The sequence below is a fragment of the Crocodylus porosus genome, unplaced genomic scaffold (genome assembly GCF_001723895.1).
Source record: "Crocodylus porosus isolate Cpor-Errol unplaced genomic scaffold, CroPor_comp1, whole genome shotgun sequence".
Lineage (NCBI taxonomy): Eukaryota > Metazoa > Chordata > Crocodylia > Crocodylidae > Crocodylus > Crocodylus porosus.
In genome coordinates, this window is record NW_017728904.1 from 288,370 (window position 1) to 298,224 (window position 9,855).

Consider the following 9,855-nt stretch of genomic DNA (forward strand, 5'->3'; position numbering starts at 1 on the left):
TGGAAGAAAACACACGCTTACCTTTGGGGGACAGGTGAAGCCCATCCCAGCTGAGCATGTCCCTCGTTGTAATGTGTGGGTCATTGTCCAGGAAGCCAAAGCCTGCCTCGAGACACCACTGCCGAAGCCGCCAGTTGAAGACCCCTATGTGGTTACTCACTTTGACTCATATAGGATGAGAGTCCAAGATATGCAGTGTGGATCAGTGTGGGTCGGTGTCTTGTTTAAGTACAGGACCAAGGTTTCAAGGTAAACCCCCAGAGGACTAGATTACAAGGCAATGTGACTTAGGGCCACAAACTACCACATTTTCTCATGCACAGTACAACCTGCAATATAATAAGCACCTTGCTTTTCAAAGGCAGAAGGATGAGCAAAACATTTTTCCAGAGTTATGGCCGCATGGAGCAGTGACAGAGTCTAATCTTCAGGCAACTGGCCCTCCCTTTCCTGCTTAACTAAAGCTGAAACCTAGATGCTGCTGAAGATTTGTCTCCATGGGTGGAGCTGTGATTCTGAAAAGAGCTAAGGAGTCTGCAAGGCAGTGACACAGGTGAGAGACCAGCTAGCAGACAGCAAAATTGCTCTAAGAAAACTTAGCTTGACTAGTGGACCATCAAGGCCATTAGAAAGTACAGGCAATTGTTAACACCTCTGGAATGAAGAGCAATGGGCCGTTAAGTCAATGGACTCCCCCAGCTACTTGAATACTAAGGCAACAGCTACTGCATTGTGGAGCAGGGATCAAAGCAGGGAGCTTATATCACAGGCAGAAAAGCAGGGTCTTTGCTTAATTTGGGGGTGGGGAAGGGGGCTTATTTTTGGGTGTGCATGGTATGTGAGAAAATCCAGTATTTCTACCAGGGACAGTGGTACACTCGATGAACACTTGTGTTCTGGAGTTGCTAGGGCCAGCATTCACAACTGTAGCATTGTACAGGGATGACCTTGCTTTGAGCAGGGGTTGGACTAGATGTGACCTCCTGAGGTCCCTTCCAGCCCAGCTATTCTATGATGTAGACTAGGGATTTTCACCCAGTAATTTAGGGCTCCAGTTGCTCTCTTGTTTTTAAATAATTCTATTTTCTTATTGTGAACCACCCTGAGCCTCTGTTGGGTAGGGTTGCATGTACATCACATGCAAGAATGAATGAATTAATGAATGTATCACAGAGCCTGGCCAGGTCTCATCAGCATTCAAACTGAGCAAAAAATAAAGAAAAGCCCTGAGAGTATCTCTGTGATTTTGACTTTTTTACTCACAACACAGCATAGCAAGCAGGCATTCAGTAAGGCTGTGTGATCCTGCTGGGAACAGAGCACATCCTAGGCAACGCTGGGATATGATTTCAATGCTGGGTGTGTGCTGGGGGCCAGGCATCTTCTCAGATGACACCGCAGGTTAGGGTGCTGAGCCCCTGAAAATCCCACCTGGAGTGCTATGGTTTCTTGAGTCGGGGTAGAGTTTGATTTATATCTAAATATCATGCACGTGCCCATGTCTGGAAGCATGTCTGTTCCATGCTCCTGCTAGGTATTGTACAAAGGAAACACAAGGAGAACGCAGGTCTCGTGCACTTCAAGTTTTATTGTCTCCCATTAGCCACAGGAGATGAAAGCAGCAGTGGATGCATCAAAGAATCAGAGAAAGAAGCACAGGCCCTGTTCCCCTCCCCAGACTGACTGCTCCAGGGATGGGACTGGCCACAAACAGCCCCAACAAGGGCCGACAAGGGCTGGCAAAGCTTTGCGGATTCCAGCGAGAAGCAGCAGGGAGTTGGCTGGGCTCTGCTCTGAAGGATTTCCTCGGTCGGTCTCTTTAGGGCCTAGTTACTTCAGCTTTTGGGACAGCACTTGGGAGATTTGCTTGCACTGTTGGGAACCCTGGGAATGTCTCCTGATGATGACTTGGGAAGATCTTCCGCCGTGGCAGCCCCCACCACCGTGGCAGCCTCCACCACTACTGCCACCACCGTGGCAGCCTCCACCACCGTGGCAGCCTCCACCGCTACTGCCACCACCGTGGCAGCCTCCACCACTGTGACAGCCTCCACCACCATGGCAGCCTCCACCGCTACTGCCACCACCATGGCAGCTTCCACCACTACTGCCACCACTGTGGCAGTCTCCACCACCATGGCAGCCTCCACTGCTACTGCGTCTGCTGTGGCAGCCTCCACCGCCGTGGCAGCCGGAGCCCTGTTGGTTTTGCTGGCTCATCTCTCAGTGGCTGGGGACTCCTGGAAGAAAGAAGGAAACTCTCAGTGGCTTCTGACGCAAGGGCAACCTCTCTGCAATTCCCATGTTCTTCCTGCTGCCACCGTTAATGTCTCATGAGCTGTTTGCCACCGAACCTGCACGACATACTCTGCAAGGTGGTTCTGAGTGCCTCTTGCCCTGCTGGTCCCACTCTTTGCATTGGAGAGGATTTCTGCACTTGCTTGCCATGGTGGCAGGAGCAGCTCAGTCTAGGTATGATTCCTGTTCTCTTGCATCAAAAACTTTGTGACTGATTTTGGGAGACCCCCACGGAAGACAAGCCAGGCTAAAGCACAGCCATGTTCTAGCATCTCCCAGCTCCATGAGACTTCAGGTTGTGGGTTTAACATGTGGGAGAAAAGACCTGGGGAAGCAGTCACACCTATCTGTGGATCAGCAGTACCCCCAACCACCCTTTAGTATAGTTTTCTACAATCCCAGGAAACTAAGCACTGAGCTCCACACATCCCTATTGCAGGGAATATTTCAATTCCAGCAGTGCCCCTGCCCATGGCAATGCACAGGACACAAGCGTGTGCTAGCAAGTGCTATCCCATCAGGAGCTAAGCTTGTCCCATCAAGTGCTTTCCGATCAGGAGCTAAGCTGCTTATTTCAGCAGGCTTCATCCTGCCCTAGCTGATGCCCCCTGAAGAAGTGCCCATTCATTCCCTGGTAGAGGGTGAAGTCCTCTGAGCAATGAGAGCCAGCAGAGTCAGGCTTACCTGAATGAGGAGGAGAGCTTGTTGAGGAAGTGATGAGGCTTGAATGAGGATCCGTGGGGCAGGACCCCTTTTATACAGACCCTGAGCCTGTTCCTCAGATATGAGACAGCCCTCCGGCACAGAGACCTAATAATTTACCTGCATCCCTTGACCACCCACTCCTTCCAGCGCCTCCGTGATTCATGTTTGCTTATGATAGACATCTTCTCTGCGTATCTGGTGCCTTTCTTGAGCTGCACAGAGATGTAATTGTTGGCTTCACCTCCCCTCAGTGGAGATGGGAACAATGTGGGTGGCTTGGATGTTTGCTGTGCTGCTGTGAGGCCAGGGATGGTGTGGGATACATGGGATTGCAGAACAGTAGGCCTTTTGCAGCAACTGTCCCAAGGTTTGCTGTTGCCAAATGATGCTGGGGTGCCCCAGTGGGTTGGGTACCCTGCTCCAAGGATGCTGATGCCACCACCTCTTCCAGTACTTCACCACTCTCCTACTGAGAAAGTTTTTCCTAATATGTAATCTAAACTTCCCTTGCTACAACTTGAGACTGTTGCTCCTTGTTCTGTCATCTGCCACCACTGAGAACAGTCCAGCTCCATCCTCTTCGCAACTCCCATGCAGTGAGTTGAAGGCTGCTATTCAATCCTGCCTCAGTCCTCTCTTCTGCACACTAAATCAGCCCAGTTCCCTCAGCCTTGCCTCATATGAAAAGTTAGACTGTTGTTTCATAGCTGTGGTTGAAGTCTTAGCATGAAAGCCTATCTAAAACCTCTGAGTCTTTGAAAAAAGATACAAAGATACAAACATTTTCAAAGTTGTTACTGAGAAAAGCTCATGGTTCATTCAACTGCTGAAGAGAAGGAACCAAAAAAAAAAAGTTGATAAAACATTTTCCTGCATGGTTGTTGACGAGATTTAGCTATTCATTTTGATCTGCAAATTCAGAGAGTCAAAAGAGGGACAAGTTTACAATGAAGGAGTTATCTAACAAGCTGTAGACAAAATCTTTTCCAAACTTGTGGAATGGTCCAGGGGCAGAGCTCTTATTTCCTTGCGTGAGATATTTTGGAAACATTTTTTCCTGAATGAGCAGAGCTATGTCAGGGATTTTACTTAATGCTACTTTATATTAAAAAACACAAAGCAAGACTTGAATTCTTTCTAAACATCATTTGAAGTAGGAGCAAGATGAGCTCAGGCAGACAGAGCAGCCTGGACAAATCTTTGGAAAGCATTTTGTCTTTGACCCCAGAGCCTTTAGGACCCCTGTTTCTAAAATGGCATATTGCAGGATTTCACTTCTATGGAAAACATCAAGGTTTTGTTCTTTTGGCCTTATTCAGAATGCACACTATCCAAAAACTCAAGTGCCTGTGGAATGAAAACCCAATTTCCCAACCTGCTCCATTTGCAAGCAGTGTGGGGATAGGGACCACAGTCTTTTCCACACATCTGTACAGCACTAGAACACTATTTAGATGCATAATTTTTAGCCAGGGTGCTACAGCACTTGGGATGCCCTGAGATGGTTTCAGGGGTGCTGGTGAATGTCATGCAAGGTTAGGTTTGCAAACATGATTCACAAGGTAAACACAGAGATTTCAAATAAGAATCCACAGTGTTAAAAGCATTCTGACTAGCTGTGTGTGTTCTGGGTTTTTGGACAACAAAAAATTACTCTACTTTTTTTGTAGTAGAAAATCAAGTGAAAATCCAGTGTATGGGTGATCCAGGGACTATGGAAGCTAGATCCAGACCAAGAGGTACCTCCTGCTTCATCCTGTGACCAACCACCTAGTAGTTAATGCAACAGGCCATTAACAGGCAGAAGCACGTTTGTCCCATGACTTGATAACATCTCATCACCAGCCCAGGTAGGATCTCAGTAGGACAGAGGTTTGGGTACTGAGATAATTGAGTGGTGTGTCACCCAAACCTTTCATTATAGCTCAGTAAGCCCTGAACAATTTCCTTTGGAAGGCTCTTATTGTGACAGCTAACTGATGACATTCCCTATGGCTTGAATATCAAGGCTTATCAGAGTAACAGGAGGAGGAGACCTGATTAATCAGTGGATCAGCTCACTGCATGCACAAACACTTCTCTACCTGGCTGTGTACAAAAGCAGGTTTCTCAGGTGGGGTTAGAAGGCAGATAAGCGCTCAGTTTTTCTGGCCGTAGAAGTCAGGACAGTGAGATGTGATTGGAAACCTTTGTTTTTGAGTCATTTTCATTCTGCAGCTTTCAGGGGGGAAAATCTGAAAGAATTTGACACTGTTCAGGGATCTGTTTTGTAGCTGTGTTGGTCTGAGACAAAGAGAAATACAAAACTCTAAAGCTCTTGGTTCAGAGGTGATATCTTTTATTAAACCAACTAGAAAATAAAAACAACATTAAGAAAGATAATTTTTTTTGCTGTCTTCTAGTTGGTCTAATAAAAGGTATCACCTCTGAACCAAGAGCTTTAGAGTTTTGTATTACACTTTATTCAAGTATTTATTTGGTTTATATTCTCCCCCAATCTTCTCTCTCTATAAATGCACTGGATCTGGTGTTTCCCTTTGCTGACCCCTGATGTGAGACTGAGTGGATTTAAACATTGGACGAATTCAACCCATGTGCACAGAGCGATGATATCTGCCAGCAGTAGCCTCCCTTTAGCCCCCAGAAGCAGCAGCAAGGGAGCATTGCAGACAGTTTGCCAGCCTGCTCAACCTCCTGGACTAGTACAAAGCTGGAATAACTGTGCTGAGCAAGAAAACTAGGAGTAAAGGTCACAGTCTAGACACTCTAGTTGTGAAGTAGTTTTTCCTAATGCTGAGCTCTTCCAAGAGTTTGTGACCATTACTTCTAGTTTTCCTCAAGGGTGCCTAGTTGTTCACTGAGCCCTAGAAGTACGCTTCTGATGTAGCAGTAAGCTGCAACCAAGACCCCTCGCAGCCTTCTTCTTTTTCAGGCTGAAGAGTCCCAGGTCCCCCAGCCTTTCCTCATATGGCTTGCCTCTGATCATATGGGTAGCCCTTCTCTGGACTCTCTCAAGCTTTACCAAATCCTTGTTAAGGTGCGAAGCCCAAAACTGGACGCAGTACTCCAGCTGCGGTCTCACTAGTGCTGAGTAGAGCCGAGTAGAGCAGGAGGATCACTTCAATTGATGCATGCCAGCGTACTGTTGGCCCTGCTGGCTACAGCATTGCACTTCCGGCTCATGTTCATATTGTGGTCATTTATTACCCCCAGGTCTTGGTGACCAGTGATGGGGGATCTTCAGTTCTGCTGCCTGATGAGAGGCAGCAGTTGCACAAGCACCCATGTCATGAGTTTTGTCTGTCAGCACCTAGGGGTTCAGGGCCCCAGAACCTCCCTGTACCAATCTCCTCAACAGCTGGCAGGCTTCGTGTCCGCAGCAAGGGCTACCATCCCTGCAGCTGTCACCCTGCTGTGCCTTAACACACACAGTGTCACCCATGTCACAAGTTTTGCTTGGCTGCAGCTTGAGGTGCATTTTCCCCAAACCCCTGCACCTATCTCCTTGAAATGTGGCAGGCTTTGTGGCCTCAGCAGGGGCCACCACTCCTGCAGTTTTCAGCCTGTTGTGCCTTCACACATACACATGACGTGAGTTTTACTCTCAAGATTTTGGGGTACATTTTCTCTGATCCCCCTGCACCTGTCTTCTTGAAACTTGGCATGCTTCATGCCCTCAGAAGGGGCTACCATTCCTGAAACTTTTATCCAAATCAGGCCAGGCAGGACAAAGTTATAGCCTGCTTTTACCTTCCCCATTATATCCTATGGGCAAAACGTTGAAAGGGGGTCGAAACGGGAAAACGTTTCGACAGAACAGAACAGCGGTTTTGACTCGAAGCAAAAGTCAAAATGAAACACTGTTCCGTCAAAACGTCAAAATGCCGGTCGAAACGGAACTCTTCTGTTTCGCGCAGCCCTACTGGCTAGACGAAGCTTTGGCTGGGTGAGGTAGCTGGGGCTGGTCCTGTTTTGACCTCCTGAGGTCCCTTCCAACCCTCATTTTCTATGATGTTACCCCATTCTGGCTGTGGTCTGGGAGGGGAGCAGACTGCTGCTTCTCAGCCCTAGGTGGGCAGGGGCTAGCCTCGCACCCCCCTCTAGGAAAGAGAAGGCTTTAGGAAGTCCAGGCTAAAGCTTTGCCTGGGGAAGCTGCAGGACAGGACAAAGGGTCTGTCTGCCTGGCTGGCCTGCAGCAGCGGAGCTCAGACGTGAGTCTCTCCCCATAATTGCCCCTGCAGGGCTTATGGTTTCCCATGCAACTGAAGTCCCTCCAGGCCCTCGGCAAGTCCCCAGCATTCAGGAAGAAGCAAAAGAGTGGCTTAGAAAGATAGGGTGAAAGAAGAAGCCAGTGGAGAACAAGCTTGAGCTGCTTCCCAGCTTCTTAGGGGCTCACATTTTGAAGTGCTAGGCTCTTAATGGGGGGTGTATTAGGAATTACACAGTGAGCATCTCTGCTTTGAAAACTCTGGGGCGGGAGTAATGACAGCACCTCCCTTGCCTGTTTCGGGGGCTGCAAAGCCTGATCCAGAAAAACACAGGGCGGAGACCTGGGTGCGGACACATGGGCCACTTATTCCATAGCAAATGAAATAGTATACTGTAATTTACTCACGTAGCGATGTCCCAATATCTTGTGTCCAGATCCCACTCCCTGATCAATGCAAGCAGCTTCTCCTGTCACCTACTGTCAGGCCCTGTAATAGCGTCTTCTGTAAGCATCCAGTTTGGGATGGCAATATCTACTTCTTGCTGCAGAATAAATTTGCCATGGGGCAAAATCCAGGCCACATGACTGCCTGGTAGGTGTCTGCACCTAGATTGTACAGCTCTTAGTAACAAAGGAAAAGACACCTTGGGTATGCATCAGATCAGAGGAGATTTGCAGTCAAATAAAAATCCACACTGATTTTATTAGGGGATTAGGAAGCTGCTTTTTCCACTTGCTGCTTTACTTCTCCAGGATCGTGCCAAAAGGGAATTTTCTGTCCTCAGCATTATATTATATTACCAGGGTCTGTTGGATGCCAGCTCCAACAGGCTAAGCAGGGTAGACCTGGTCTGATAATCGACTGGGAGATCACTGGGGACTGCTCTGGTGGTTATGATGATTCAGTAGCTGGCATTTCCCCCCAGGGAGTCAATGACTCACCAAAGCATCTCAGGGTTGTCAGAGTTGCTGTTTAAGTTTGGTAAGATATAACACTAAAGTCTACCACCATCAGGCTCTTTTTATTTAAAGTTGCATGGTATAATCCTGCAATTTAGGTTTATTTTACATCTAGGATTCTGGCTAATCTAACCAATAGCCATCTGGGCTGCCTAATTCCTTCAAGCAGGCTGCCTTGGATGAGATAGAGGATTCTTTAGTGCTGAACAAGCATTTTGGTAAGCACAATCCTCCCTGTGCATAGCTGAATATCAGCTGAAGTTGCTGATGATACAGATCTTGCTGCAGAGCTGTGGAGTGTAGATCAGAGCATTTCTTCTTTGGGTGCTCCCACTCATACTTTCACACTGAAAGTCCACTTGCTTTGCCCTGTCTGTGGTGGTCCTTTCCAAATCCCTCTTTCCAGTATGTTTTTGAAGAGCTTCAGAGGAAAAGCAGACTGTGCCAGCCAGATCCTTTGCGGGTGTAGGAGGGCAACAGCAGAAGTCAATAGGGCAATATTGCCCAAACCCCTTTCTGTGTCTGCAGTATCCCAGCAGCTCCAAAGTCTGTTCCAGTTAGATTGTCTGATAATCTCCTGGGGGGTTTTGGTGTGCCATAGCTTCTCCTCCTCTCAGAGCAGACATCTGTTTAGATCCTGAGTGTTTAGGTCCCACTGCACTGAAGTGAGTGTGAATCCTATCACTGACGCCAGTAAGATGTGAATCTGGCCATGAGGCAAAAAACCAGGGGTGGCCAAATTTGCTAACCCTTCTAGCTGCAAACCCAAGTCTTGACACAGCTGAGTGCTGCAGGACATAGGATATCTGGGATGCATATACCCCACCCTCACTCTGCACTCAGTGCCCCACTACTTCTCTGTTCTCTGGGGTTGCATTTAAATTATTTGGGAGCTGTATCCTGTAGCAGGATGATTCTGGTAGTGAACTGAAAAGGTCTGGAGGACAAGGGAACCATGAGAAGCCTTTTTTACTAGGACTGAGATACACGTTCCTGAGTAATGTTTGTCTAATGAATGACACAGACTCTTCATAGCAGCATCTTAATTCTTGGCTTGCGTACAAAGTTTCTAGCCAGGACAGTCAATCTTTCCTGAACAAAAACTGCTTCCTGGGAGATTAGAGAAGGTTGACAAGCAATTTTCGGGGCTGTGTGAAACGGGGTTGTTGCACTGAGTTAACAGGGTGAGGGTTTACATCAGTGTCAAACCACAAACCTGGATGCCTATGTGATTTTGCCTGCTTCCATTATCCTAGAATAGGAGAAAAACAATACAGAGGGAGGGACAGGTAGTGGGAAGAGATGCAATGAGGAACATCAAGACCATGGAAGTCTTATAGATTTCACAGATTTCATAGATTTCGTAGGCATTAGGGCTGGAAGGGACCTCAGAAGGTCATCGAGTCCAGCCCCCTGCCCAAAGGGCAGGAAGGCAGCTGGGGTCATAGGATCCCAGACCTTGGGGGCTCGGACAGTAAAGAAATTCTTCCTTATGTCCAGCCTGAAATGGTCTCGCACTAGTTTATGACCGTTGGACCTCATCATCCCTTGGGGCGCTCTGGTGAACAAATGTTCCCCCAGATCCTGGTGGTCACCCCTGATAAACTTATAGGTGCCCACCATATCACTCCTGAGCCTGTGCTTTTTTGGGCTAAAGAGCCCCATGTCTCTCAGCCTGTCAT